This window comes from Aegilops tauschii, chromosome 7, assembly GCF_002575655.3.
Source record: "Aegilops tauschii subsp. strangulata cultivar AL8/78 chromosome 7, Aet v6.0, whole genome shotgun sequence".
Taxonomy (NCBI): Eukaryota; Viridiplantae; Streptophyta; class Magnoliopsida; order Poales; family Poaceae; genus Aegilops; species Aegilops tauschii.
The window spans coordinates 164,357,055-164,371,833 of record NC_053041.3 but is presented as its reverse complement, the minus strand read 5'-3'; the positions used below and the strand labels follow the sequence as shown (position 1 = coordinate 164,371,833).

Below are 14,779 nucleotides of genomic sequence, written 5' to 3'. Positions count from 1 at the left end.
AATAGGGTATTCTACAAAAAGTGCCAACTAGACCATGCACGGGACCTCCCGTGCATGGTAGAAAATCAAGTCTCGTCGTTGCAATGCACATACCTTTGCAAGGTTGTTACCCTTGTGCTTATATGATCTCTTCAAACTACGAATCCAAGACTGCATTTGTTTCAGAGTTACAAATATGCTATTTTATGTTGCAAATGATTCATGGTAGAAATACTAACGAAGTTGCATCTTTTTCTTTTGAACAAATACATTCTAAATATCTTAACTTACTAAAAATCTTTTAACTATATAATGCTAGTTGAAATAATACTGATGTATGAAAGCTCATTGTTTTTGTGCAATCCAATATTAAAATCGGGCGAATGATGTTGCCCAATGGAACATGAGGCTACTTGATATTGGACCATTCGGTCGGTTGCATGTCCCTAAGGAGAACAAAGGGGCCGGAGGGGACCAGGTCTGAGCTGGAGTGGGCCGGCCCATTCCCATCGTGACTTTGATTGGTAAAAACTCAAAATAGGCTTGGGCCTCTATAACCTTTGCAATTTTAACTCGAGGCTTTTGGGGTCTTGGATCAAAAGGATTAATGCTAGTGGTCACAAACTCTAGATTTCCTTGACCAATCATATCTAATCGTATGTATAATCCTCTGTCCAATTATGTTTTGTTTGCTAATCATCAGGTGCATGGAATTTTTTTGGTGGCAGTCAATTTCCAGAGGAGGAAGAAGGGCAGGCGTGCAGAGCTCCGAGCATGAGAAAAGGGTGTCATGGTAGACAATGACATTCTCGCTAGGCCGAGCCGTGGACGAACAGAAAACGACTACGACGATGGAAGTGAGTCGGAGGTTTAGCAGGTTCGGATAGGTGAAAGTGCTAGTTATCGACTAGAGGGGGGTGAATAGGCGATTTTTATGAAAGTCTTCAAAACATGAGAGTTTCGAAGACAAACAATAGAAATGAACCTATTGATATGCAGCGGAAGGTAAACTACACTAAGCAACCCATAGTCAAGTATGCAATGAAGTGAAAACACGAAGACTAATAGCAGCTAGGTAGTAAGGATCAGGATGGAAGATGGTATGAAGCCAAACAACGATAGTAGTCACACAGTGAAGACAAATAGGTAAAGCAAATAGGCAATGACTTCATGAAGACGAACTGTAAGTAAGGAGAGGGAGAGGATAGAACCAGTCACTTGTTGAGGACACGGGATTTGTTGGACCAGTTCCAGTTGTTGTGACAACTGTACGTCTGGTTAGGGAGGCAGAGATTCAACTCAGAAGACCGCGTCTTCACCTTATTCCCCTTGAGCTAAGGACACCCAGTCCTCGCCCAATCACTCTGGTAAGTCTTCAAGGTAGACTTCCAAACCTTCACAGACTTCGTTCACCGGCGATCCACAATGACTCTTGGATGCTCAGAACGCGACGCCTAACCGGCTGGAGGATTCACAGTCCTCAAGTGTAACAAGTCTTCAGGTCACGCGGACAGAAAGACTTCAGTGATGCCTAACACTCTTTGGCTCTGGGTGTTTGTGCTTTGTCCTCGCAAGGATTTCTCTCTCTCAAAAGCTTCGGAGGTGGGTTGCTCTCAAACGACAAAAGTCGTGCACTAACTCTGAGCAGCCACCAATTTATGGTGTAGGGGGTGGGCTATTTATAGCCACTAGGCAACCTGACCTGATTTGTCCGAAATGACCCTGGGTCACTAAGGAACTGACACGTGTTCCAACGGTCAGATTTCAAACACACGCGGCAACTTTACTTGGGCTACAAGTAAAGCTGACTCATCCAGCTCTGGATAAGATTTGCTCTCATTGTCTTCGCTCGAAGACATAGGATTTTGGTTGAGCATCACTTCAGTCACTCTGACTTTGTTCACTGGGACCCCACTTAACAGTACGGTGGTTCCTACGACTCAACAAAGAAGAAAAGGAAACAACGAAACAACTAAGTCTTCGCGCTCCATAGTCTTCACGCAATGCCTTCTCTTGTCATAGTCTTCAATGTGAATATCTTCACATACCACCATTGTCTTCAATGTCTTCATACATTTTTAGGGGTCATCTCCGGTAGGTAAACCGACTCAATGATGGACTACTACTTGTGTTATCCTACAATTCTCACAAACACATTAGTCCCTCAACCAGGTTTGTCGTCAATACTTCAAAACCAACTAGGGGTGGCACTAGATGCACTTACAATAGGAGGGCTTTTAGCTCTGACCTCCAGTAGGATTAGAATGAGCTTGTGCAGTAGAGGGGACACCGCAATATCACTGACGAAGGCTCAAACTAGAACTCATCTAGGCAAGGCACGAGGAGAGGTGAAATCGTGGCTAGGCGAAGAAATTTCATTTCTCGGAGGAAGAGGATGACAAGTGGCACGGGGATGGAGGAGGGCGAAGAGGAGCAACCGTTTGATTTTTATGCAATGACTTGGACAGGGAGAGAGAAAATCGACCAAGACGAACTAAAAATTCAAGCACCTGAGGTGTTTCATTATTTTCTGCATCTATTGCCCTTTTTAGCTGCGTTTTATCAGTAATTCTAGTGTTCCTAATAATGAACAAGATCTAGTGTTCCTAAAGTTTGTGATGGACATGGTTTGAAATTATCCTTTTGACAATGTGTCGATCAAGAAACTGTGAATTTGTAGTTTTCTCTTAAACAACACATTCCACTTTATCCACTTTAGGACAAAGATGATGAAATTATCTGTGATGTGAGCTCATCTAGGTTTATACCTCACAGTCTTTCTACTCTTCAGTTAACTTTGGTGGTGCTATGCAAATTTATTCTCCACAAATTTGGGACATTGTTGTTCCCCTAACAACCCATATCTTATTCTGGCTTTTGGTTAAAAACGTCTCATGATCAAAAACAACTTATCTAAATGTCGAGAGGTGGATGACATGACATGTATTTTATGTTGGAGTTTGAATCTACACGAGATATTTTTATCATGGTGTCGCAACACATATGTGGTTGTTCCTCTTTGATCTTTTTGTTGTTGTTATAGGTAGAAACTTGCATTCAGTTTTAAGTGGTAGTATAAGAAAAAAAATGTTATTTTGTTTTTCTTAACATTTTTAGCGCAACTACCATGTGGACCTTACGAAAAAATAAATCAAAATGACTTGTGCTTTCGAGCGAGACCTTGATAGAGGCAAAGGTGTCCCGATCTTTCGATGAGATGATAACTATCGATTTGGTGGAGACGACTTTGACGATCCGACTACAAACGTGCACGACGTTGCGCCTTATCAATCGCTAAACCAATCTCCTGAGGTTACTGACGATGCCGGAAGCACGATCAGCCTGACCACGAAGGTCTATTCCTGCAAGCAATCGAAGAACGAGCAAGAATATGATAATGCAATCTGAATATTGTGAATATATATGAAGTATTGATAGTGGTGGGAATCCGTAAGCGGTTTTGGTCTGGTCGTTGGACACAAACGAAGTACACGAAGTTGCAATGGCTAACTTTTAACTAAACAAATTTCAAGGAAAAAGCTACTAGATGGATCTACTTATATAGGAGCAAGGGGTGGCGGCCAAGGAGGTGGGAGGACGTCCCAAGGCAGCCTAAAACCAACCCTAGGTCGTACAAGGCTCATGGGCCCAAGTGGAGGTGATGCAACACCTTTGGACTTGTAGTTTGACTCGGATTCTGGTGCAACGTCAGATTGTTTCGACCATAACTCAATGCTCCGGACGAATTTAAAGGTGAATCCAATTGGGTTGGAAAGAGCACGAAATCTAGTTTCCAACAAAAAAAGAATCACCCAATTCGGAGTCCGTATGAAAAAGTTGTTGGCGTTTTGAGTCAGGTATGTCTGTGCAGTCCGAATCTGAATCCAGAACGTGAGAGACTTGGACTCTATCTTCTCTTGGCCCAAAAATGACGTGAGAGGACTTTTTGAACAGAACCTAAACTTCTCCTTTTGCCTTATCTTCATATGTGGATTGTACAAATGTCCCATACACCTGCAATTAGACAAAACACAAAAGTGTGTGAAGTATTTTTGTTCTGGATAACATAAATAGATTATTGAATAGTTTGCACTAGAAATCACCTGACAAATATGCATGTATGCAATATTTTTGGTCGTATTCAAGGTAGTCATGTCCTCATCAGACCTGGAGAAGTATTAGGGAGGTACATTGCTGCATGGAAAGGGAGTTGCGTGTGTGGAGTTGTTATGCAAATCCGCACACTTCGCTCTAATGGACCCAACATATGTATCTGGACAAGAAGAGAGGCGAATTGTTGAGGATCGCTTGGTGATCTACTACAGACAAGCCCCGCTAAGATACCTTCTTATAAGAACACCAACTGGTCTAACGAGACCTCTACTTATCTCCTTCTCAGATCTGTGATCCCGTGCTGATGGCGTTAACTTTGTTTTGTTTTTGCTCCTTTTGCTTTTACAAGTTGATGTTATCGTGCTGCTGTGGCACTTATGAGGAGATGAATTGTTAGGAATTTGGTTGCATTTAAAAAAAATATATGAACCAGTGGAAAACCTTGTTTTTTTAAAAAAAAAGGCACGTCAGGAAAGGAAAAGGGGAAACGGGCTGGTGTTTAGAAAAAACAGGTCAGCCTGGCCATCACCTTGTAAATGGGCCTCTGCTTCTGGGCTTGTTGGGCTTTGGATGGCCTGCTCGTGAAAGAGTGAAGAAGTGCCGGTTCCTCAAACAAAAAAAAAATGCCGGTGATCATGAGCCCACGAGGTCGACCCCGTTGACCCGCTGCCCCGCCTCCGGCCACGCCCGCGCGCCATAGTCGGTTCCGCGCGCCCGCTCGCCATAGTCGGTTCCGCACGCGCTTCGCCTCCAACCGACCATGGCTCGTCTCCTATAGCACCAGTCTCCCGCACCGTCGCCACAGATCAAACCCCAAACCCCTCTTCCCCGCCTCCGACGCGCTGCCACCGGACGCCGCAGCTCCTCCCCCAGGAGCCACGCGTCGACGGGGAGGCGCCGAGCCGGCGCTCCACTCGCCGAACCCAAGGTAACGAGCCCTCCCTCCTCTCCCTCCCAATCCTAGCCCGACCTCTCCGATTCGATCCACATTGGGCCGGTGCCCAACTAATTCCTCCCCGCTCTTCCGCGACCCGAGCTGCAGCCATGGAGAGCCCGGGCGGTGGCGCCGATGCGCGCGCGCGCTCGAGGCAGTACGACTACGGCGCCAACTCCAACCTCGTCGTCAACACCGGCTCGCGCCCCCGCGACGCGCATCACGAGCCCACCGGCGAGCCGCAGACCCTCAGCGGCAGGATCCGCGCGAGGAGCTTCGGCGACCGCGCCGTCCGGACCAGGCCTCCCGGGCTAGAGGAGAAGCGAGGCGAGTCCCGCGGGAAGAAGGCCCGGGATGCGGCCTCCGCCGACCTCCCCCACCGCGACGCCAAGCGCGTGCGCCGCGGCTCCGTGCGGCCCGAGGACAACGTGCTCTCGCTCGCGCACGACGCCCTCTACAAGCCCCGGACCAGGGAGACGCGCACCGCCTACGAGGCGCTGCTCAGCGTCATCCAGCGGCAGCTCGGCGGGCAGCCCCTCGACGTGCTTGGCGATGCCGCGGACGAGGTGCTTGCCGCTCTCAAGGACGACAGGATCAGGAACCCTGACAAGAAGAAGGTAATAGAGAAGCTCATCAACCCTGTCTCGGGTCAGATGTTCCACCAGCTCGTCTCCATTGGGAAGCTCATCACGATTTCCATGATTCTGCCGGTGTGCCTTCTGGTGATGGCACAGACATGCCATTCGATGATGATATTGGCATTACTGTTGAGTTCGAAGAGGATGAGGATGATAAGGAGCATAACCTTTATCAGGTATGCACATCTAGCTGAATCTTCTGTCTAGAATTTCTCTGTTGATTTTCCTCACTGAAGCATCTTACATGAACTTACAGGGTTTTCATTTGCTTGTCTTGATCAGGTGCAAGATGAGCTGGATGGTGAGAATGAAGATGACCTTGTCGAGTTGAACGTTCCTGGAACTATGCAAACGGGTGGTGAGTTGTATGACGATGATCTGCAGAGCTGCAACAAGGATCTGACTTTAGACGTGCAAGACATTGATGCTTACTGGCTTCAGAGGAAGATATCACAAGCATATGAAGATATCGACCCCCAGCACAGCCAGAAGCTTGCCGAGGAGATCTTGAAGGTGATCGCTGAGGGTGACGACAGAGATGTTGAGAATCGGCTTGTCACGCTGCTGGACTACAAGAATTTTGATCTCATTAAATTGCTGCTTCACAACCGACTCAAGATAGTTTGGTGTACCTTCTTAGCCAGGGCTGAAGATCAGGAACAGCGGAAGAAGATAGCAGAAGAGATGATGAGTAACCCAAGATTAGCTCCAATTTTGGAGCAGCTACATGCAACGAGAGCATCTGCAAAGGAGAGGCAGAAGAATCTGGAGAGAAGTATCAGGGATGAGGCTAAGAGGCTCCTAAAAAATAACAGCGCTGGGACTGATGGTGCGAGGGATAGTAAGGCAGTTGATATCAAAAGTGGATGGTTCAAAGGCCAGAGGCAGCTGCTTGATCTTGATAACCTTTCTTTCCACCAAGGTAGTCTCTTGATGTCCAACAAAAAATGTGAACTTCCTCCAGGATCATTTAGAACCCCTCAGAGGGGTTACGAGGAAGTCCATGTGCCAGCCTTGCGACCTATGCCATATGAATCTGCAGAGAAGATTGTGAAGATATCTGATATGCCAGAGTGGGCCCGACCAGCTTTTGCTGGGATGACTCAACTTAATAGAGTTCAGAGCAAGGTTTATGATACTGCCCTTTACAAACCAGATAACATCCTTCTCTGTGCTCCAACGGGTGCTGGGAAAACCAATGTGGCCGTGCTTACAATTCTTCAGCAGATTGGTTTGCATATGAAGGATGGTGAATTTGATAATACAAAGTACAAAATTGTCTATGTGGCCCCAATGAAAGCTTTGGTTGCTGAAGTTGTTGGAAATTTGTCAGCGCGGCTGAAAGAGTACAATGTCACTGTTAGTGAGCTTAGTGGAGATCAGAACCTGACCAAACAACAGATTGATGAGACACAGATAATTGTCACTACACCTGAGAAATGGGATATTGTCACAAGGAAATCAGGTGATAGAATCTATACTCAACTGGTAAAGCTTCTAATCATTGATGAGATCCATCTACTCCATGATAACAGAGGGCCTGTTCTGGAGAGTATTGTTTCTAGAACAGTACGGCAGATTGAAATGACCAGGGAACATATCCGCCTAGTTGGCCTCTCTGCAACTCTCCCAAATTATGAAGATATTGCGGTATTCTTGCGTGTTTGCTCAGGCGGTCTCTTCCATTTTGATAACAGTTACCGACCTTGCCCTCTAGCTCAACAGTACATCGGAATCACAGCGAGGAAGCCACTGCAGAGGTTTCAGTTGATGAATGAGATTTGTTATGAGAAGGTTATGGCTGCTGCTGGTAAGCACCAAGTGCTTATATTTGTGCACTCAAGGAAGGAGACAGCGCAAACTGCTCGTGCCATCAGAGACACTGCATTGGCTAATGACGTGTTGGCTCGCTTTCTGAAGGATGACAGTGCAAGTCAAGAGATCCTTTGTGCTCATGCAGAACTTGTCAAAAGTAGTGACCTTAAAGACCTTTTGCCATATGGGTTTGCTATTCATCATGCTGGGTTGGCAAGGGTAGACCGTGAACTTGTTGAGAAACTTTTTGTTGATAAGCATATACAGGTCCTTATTTCGACAGCCACCCTTGCATGGGGTGTCAATCTACCTGCACACACTGTTATTATAAAGGGTACCCAGATTTACAATTCAGAAAAGGGCGCTTGGACAGAACTAAGTCCGCTGGATGTCATGCAGATGCTTGGTCGTGCAGGCAGGCCTCAGTATGACACACATGGAGAGGGTATAATCTTAACAAGCCACAGTGAATTGCAATACTACCTGTCTCTTATGAGTCAACAGCTGCCTATTGAGAGTCAGTTTATATCCAAACTGGCCGATCAGTTAAATGCAGAGATTGTTCTTGGAACTATTCAGAATGCCCAGGAGGCATGCTCGTGGCTTGGATACACTTACCTCTACATCCGGATGCTCCGGAATCCAACATTGTATGGCCTACCTGAAGATATCATGGAGAGAGACAGAACACTAGATGAAAGGAGAGCTGACTTGGTAAGCACATGCCATACTTATGTTCTGTTTTTTGAAGGTTCATAGTAATTACATGTCCTTTTATTTTATTTATCCAGCATCGTGTTGGCTATTGTGCTTGAATATATCCTCTAATTGCATGTTTATATTGCCACCTGTTTCCTAGGTTTTTTTCTAAGCTGTGTCCGAATATGTTTGTGGTGTCTTCAAATCCTAGTGTCGAACAGTTGTTGAGCATAAATGATCTCTCCTGAAAATTTTCCTGGGTACATTGAAATGTTACGTTCATACAATACTGTGTTTTCAATGGAATGTAGTAATGTCGTCCTTGGGCCATTACAATAAGATACTCCCTCCGTAACAAAATATAATTCGTTTTTTATGCACTATGCAAAACCAAAAAACGTCATATATTTTGGTACAGAGGGAGTACTATATTGGTGTGAAGTTATTTCCCATGCAGTGAAATGGCTACATCAAATTAGACAGTAGCATCATAGTAAAGGTACTCCCTCCATTCACTATCATAAGCTGTTTTGGATATTTCAATATGGACTACATACGGACTGAAATGAGTGAACAAACACACTAAAACGTGCCTACATACATCCCATTTAGAAAAAAGTTAGAACATCTTATAATAGTGAACGGAGGGAGAGTGATTTATAATTGGATGCTGCCCCTGGGAACAGCAAAAAGCGCGTCTGCTTGCGTGGGTTCATATTTTGTTCTGTTGTCTCTTTGGAGCAGAGTCTTGTCACCAGATGTGTTTGTAGGGTAGCAAAGAAACACTGTTAATGGAAGTATTGAACTCGCAATCTTGATACTGGTGCAAAGCTGTAGGGAAGTGTCATCCATATATTCGTAAGGTGTTGTATGCTTGTGCTTTAATATTGTTCTCCTGTTCCATTGCTGATTCCTGTACTTCTGTGCTGCTGCAGGTACACTCAGCTGCAAATCTATTGGATAGGAATAATTTGAAGTATGATAAGAGAACTGGATACTTTCAGGCTACTGACCTAGGGAGGATCTCTAGTTATTACTATATTAGTCACAGGACTATTTCAACTTACAACGAGTACCTGAAGCCTACGATGGGTTACATTGAGCTGTGCCAATTGTTCTCTCTTAGTGAGGAATTTAAGTATGTTAGTGTCAGAAAAGATGAGAAGATGGAGCTGGAAAAGATTTTGGATCGTGTGCCGATTCCTGTGAAAGAGAGCTTGGAGGAGCCCAGCACAAAGATCAATGTTCTGCTCCAAGCATATATTTCTGGGCTTAAGCTAGAGGGCCTCTCCCTTGGCTCTGATATGGTCTATATCAAACAGGTAACATGTTCCTTCTTCTGAATGCAGCTCCTGATTTGAATTGCTTGCTTATTTAGTTATTGTTCTTACATATTTGTTTTTATTCTCCATGATGCAGAGTGCTGGTCGCCTCTCAAGAGCAATATTTGAGATAGTTTTGAAGAGAGGATGGTCTCAACTAGCAGAGAAGGCTCTGAATCTTTGCACGATGATTGATAAGCAGATGTGGAGTGTCCAAACTCCTTTGCGCCAGTTTCCTGGCATTCCAAATGAAATCCTGATGAAACTGGAGAAAAAGGAATTGGCTTGGGAGAGGTACTTTGACCTATCATCACAGGAAATTGGTGAGCTGATCCGTTATCCCAAGATGGGGAGGCGGTTATACCAGTGCATCCACCAGTTACCAAAGTTGAACCTTTCAGCCCATGTCCAACCAATTACTCGTACAGTTTTGGGTTTTGAGCTGACTCTTACACCTGATTTCCAGTGGGATGATAAGATACATGGATATGTTGAACCTTTTTGGATTCTTGTTGAGGACAATGACAGCGAGTGCATTCTTCACCATGAATACTTCACGCTTAAGAAACAACGACTGAATGAAGATCATACACTTAATTTCACAGTGCCAATATATGAGCCATTGCCCCCTCTGTACTTTATACACGTCGTATCTGACAAGTGGCTTGGATCTCGGACAATTCTTCCAGTCTCATTTAGGCACTTGGTTCTTCCAGACAAACATGCTCCACCAACCGAATTGCTTGATCTGCAACCACTACCTGTTACCGCACTGAGGAATGCACGATATGAAGGCCTTTATAGTGCCTGGAAACATTTCAACCCCATCCAGACTCAAGTGTTCAGTGTCTTGTATAACAGTGATCATAGTGTTTTGGTTGCTGCTCCAACAGGCAGCGGGAAGACCATATGTGCGAAGTTTGCGATACTAAGGAACCACCAAAAGGCAGTATCTGGTGAAACCAACATGCGAATTGTGTATATAGCGCCTATTGAAGCTCTGGCGAAAGAAAGATACAGGGACTGGGAGATGAAATTTGGAGAATTCGCCTGTGTAGTTGAGCTAACTGGTGAAACTGCACGTGATTTGAAGCTTCTTGATAAAGGGGAAATTATTATTAGCACTCATGAGAAGTGGGATTCACTCTCACGCCGGTGGAAACAGAGGAAACACATCCAACAGGTCGGTTTATTCATTGTCGATGAGCTTCACCTAATTGGATCTGAGAAGGGACATGTTTTGGATATCATTGTTTCAAGGATGAGGTGTATTGCAAATCATACCTGCAGCAACATCCGGATCGTAGCGCTTTCAGCATCACTTGCGAATGCTAAAGATCTCGGAGAGTGGATTGGTGCCACCTCTCATGGCCTTTTCAATTTCCCTCCAGCAGTGCGGCGGTACCTTTAGAAATACACATTCAGGGTGTGGACATAGCAAACTTTGAAGCAAGGATGCAAGCAATGGCAAAGCCTACGTACAATGCTATCAGACAACATGCAAAGCATGGTAAGCCTGCACTGGTATTTGTACCGGCAATGAAGCACGCAAGGTTTACTGCGTTGGACTTGTGCGCATACTCAAATGCTGAAGGTTGTGGAACACCTTTCCTTCTTGGGTCAGAAGATGAGATGGATACGTACACGAGAGGTGTCAATGAAGAAACGCTTGTAAATATGCTGAAATGTGGTGTAGGCTACTTGCATGAGGCTCTAAGTGATCTTGATCAGGAAGTTGTGACTCAGCTGTTCCTTTGTGGGAAGATCCAAGTGTGTGTCGTGAGCAGCACAATGTGCTGGGGAAGATCACTGCCTTCCCATTTGGTTGTTGTGATGGGAACACAGTATTCTGATGGGTGGGGCAGTGTCACTGACTATCCAGTCAGTGATCTGCTACAAATGATGGGTCATGCCAGCAGGCCTCTTCAAGATAACTCAGGGAAATGTGTTATATTCACTGTTTTAAATAGCCCGCTATAGCTCCGCTATAGCACGCTATAGCATTTACAGAAGGTCTTGCGCTGAGAGACTTTGATCCAAACAAATGAACAAACATTTTAAATAGCTCGCTATAGCATTTAGAAAAGGTCCGCCGCTAAGAGGCTTAGCGCGCTATTTAAAACTATCTTATATTGTGCCATGCACCTCGCAAGGAATACCACAGGAAGTTCCTTTCAGAGGCCTTCCCTGTTGAGAGCCATCTTCACCATAATTTGCATGATCATATGAATGCTGAAGTTGTTTGTGGTGTTGTAGAAAACAAGCAAGCTGCTGTGGATTATCTTACTTGGACTTTCATGTACCGGAGGCTGACCAAGAACCCTAACTACTACAATCTGCAGGGAACAGGTCACAGGCATGTGTCTGATCATCTTTCTGAGCTAGTGGAGACAGTATTGGACGACCTTGAGTCAAGCAAGTGTGTGGTTATAGAAGAGGATACGTTTCTGAAGCCCCTCAACCTTGGTCTCATAGCCTCGTACTACTACATCAGCTACAAGACTATCGAACGGTTCAGTTCAATGATAACCCAGAAGACTAAGATGAAAGGTCTCCTGGAGATTCTAGCTTCTGCATCAGAATATGCAGAGCTTCCAAGTTGCCGAGGTGAGGAAGAATCCATTGAGACGCTAGTTCGTCACCAGAGATTTTCTGCTGAGAATTCTAAGAATGATGATGTACACGTCAAGGCGAACGCGCTGCTGCAAGCACATTTCTCGAGGCAAACGGTTGTAGGGAACCTGGCAGCCGGCCAACGGGAGATACTCCTTCCTGCACCTAGATTGATCAAGTCATTGGTTGATGTTATCTCCAGCAATGGATGGCTCAGCCTGGCTCTTAAGGCAATGGAGCTTAGTCAGATGGTGACACAAGGCATGTGGGATCGTGATTCTATGCTGCTTCAACTCCCCCACTTCACCAAGGAGTTAACTGAGAGATGGCAGGAAAATGGCATTGAGAGCATCTTTGATCTTGCCGAGCTGAGTGCAGACAAGATGCAGAACCTGCTGCAGTTACCAAACTCTCAGCTCAAGGACATCACTGATTCATCGAACGGCTCCCGAATATCGGAATGTCGTATGAAGTCTGTGAAGGTGATGATATTAGAGCCAGTGGCATTGTAACTTTGCAGGTTACTCTAGAGCGTGACATGACGAACTTGCCATCTGAGGTTGGGCCAGTTCATGCCCCGAGGTATCCTAAGCCCAGGCTGGAAGGCTGGTGGCTCGTGATTGGTGATAGCTCCAGCGACCAGTTGCTGGCAATCAAGTGGGTTGCAGTGCTGCAAAGGGCTAGCCTCAAGCTCGAGTTCGTCGCTCCTGCAGAAGCAGGGAAGAAGGATTACATGGTTTTCTTGATGTCAGATTCCTATCTGGGCATTGATCAGGAATACGTGTTCACTGTGAACGTGAAGGATGCCGGAGGGGATTGATCCGAAGAGAAGTAGTTGCTCAGGTAACGTCTGATGCTGAGTTTCTTGTATGCACTGCTATTCCTGGAGAATGCAAGCCAAACGGCTCAATACTTGCACCACCAGATCTATATTCTTGCATGTCATGGTGTTGCTTCTTGGTCTGTTAGGGTTGTTTGTGACACGAAGTGGATATACTAGAACAGATTTATGAACATAAAACCTGAATCATATATATTTTTGAACTGTCAAAACATGAATGATAGTGCATGGGTATAGTGTTTTGGCGCTGTTGGATGAGCAATGTATGTGTTTGATACATGGCGTCTGCACTCTACAGTGTAGCCATTTCCCACAACTCTCTGAACGAACAGGCCTCGCGAATTGTATAACTATGGTCTTCGAATAGTGTCAAAACTTGTCCATATGCTACGGCTTGATGCTATCCTAATTTGAACAGGTTAACAAGGATCTGAGGTGCAGCGGATGTTTAAAATAGTGATGAGCTACTAGTTAAGTGCTCGACCGTTTCTTTTTTGAAAGTTGCAACTATTTTTTTTCTCTCTCCGAAAGTAGTCACCTCTTTGTTTTGGATGCATAGCAGAATGCACAGAGTGTGGAGTCAAGTCAACAGTCAAGAGGGGGTGCCACTGGTACAAACACCTTTTTTGTTTTTCCTAAGTATCGACTCTGGTAAGCTTTTCTAATGGTCATGAAAATTTTGAAAGAAAATTGGCACATAATCTCAAGGGTTAGTCTACTCGATGCAATTGGAAAAATAAAAAACTATCAAAATCTACTGAAACTGGAATCTGAAATAAGAAGACAAATGCACAACTGAATCTTGTCAATTTCTCTCTTATGTTCCTATTGGTTTTAGCTGAATTTGTGCAGGGATTCTTAACTGTATTACACTAGCCAATATTTTCTAGAATGTTCCGTTGTTGCTAGAATACACTACTATCCGTCTTTTCTTGAATGTTTGATGATTGCTAGAAGACCTCCATTTTTTGGAATTTGGAAGGAGTGGCAGGACTGAACGTGCACGCAGTACTTAATTCGTGGCAAAATGTAAGGCCGTTCATGCATGTCAAAATTTAGGTTTGACCAGCAAGTGATACAGAAAGGATCTTGTTGGAATAGTTAATATCACTTGTGTGTCAACTCACATATTAATTATCTAATTTTTTGGTCAAAACTAAGTCTTGCGATGTGTGGGCGCCTCACGGTTTGCAACGGAGAAAGTACTCCTACTTGACTAGCTCACGGCCACATGGCCTGCCATTTTTGTTGATCAAAGGCCAACTTGAGGTGGTTTGATGATCAGTTCCATGTTTCATTGGATCGCTGGCATTTATTTAGTTCCTAATAGTCTTTAGGCACAAATATGCACCGTGGTACCTATACAAAATAAATTAAAGAACGCCTTGCTTCGGATTTCAATCTGTTCGGTCAACTTGCAGTCTCATGGATCGGTGACTGCAATTGTTCATGAAGTCGATGAAATCTTGGTATAGGAGTAGCTGAGGTTATATTTGGGTCCTCTGGGAACTTAGCAACAATACTTGTTTCCAAGGGAAGATGCCAAATGATCTGAATTTATGGCAAAAACTGACGAAAGTGAGATGAATTAGTACGAAACAATCGACGTAAACTAGCAGTGCCTGGGGCACTCCTGAGCGGTGAGCCTCTTCTCTGATCTTTTTTATTTTTAGCGGCAGTTGGGGACAGTGCTTTCTGATTACGCTGGGTGACGCGTCTACTATAGTATACTGCTTGTACGCAATATCTAAAGTGGTGTAGCCACGGTGACGAAAGGATGCAAGTTGACTATGAAGATAAGGGGATTGTTCCAAAAAAAGATAAG

General features: G+C 44.8%; 1 pseudogene; it reads left to right on the top strand.

Moving 5' to 3' along the window:
- The first annotated feature begins 4,770 nt into the window (after positions 1–4,770).
- On the top strand, positions 4,771–14,110 carry LOC109773256 (DExH-box ATP-dependent RNA helicase DExH12-like; annotated as a pseudogene).
- Positions 14,111–14,779: the final 669 nt, after the last annotated feature.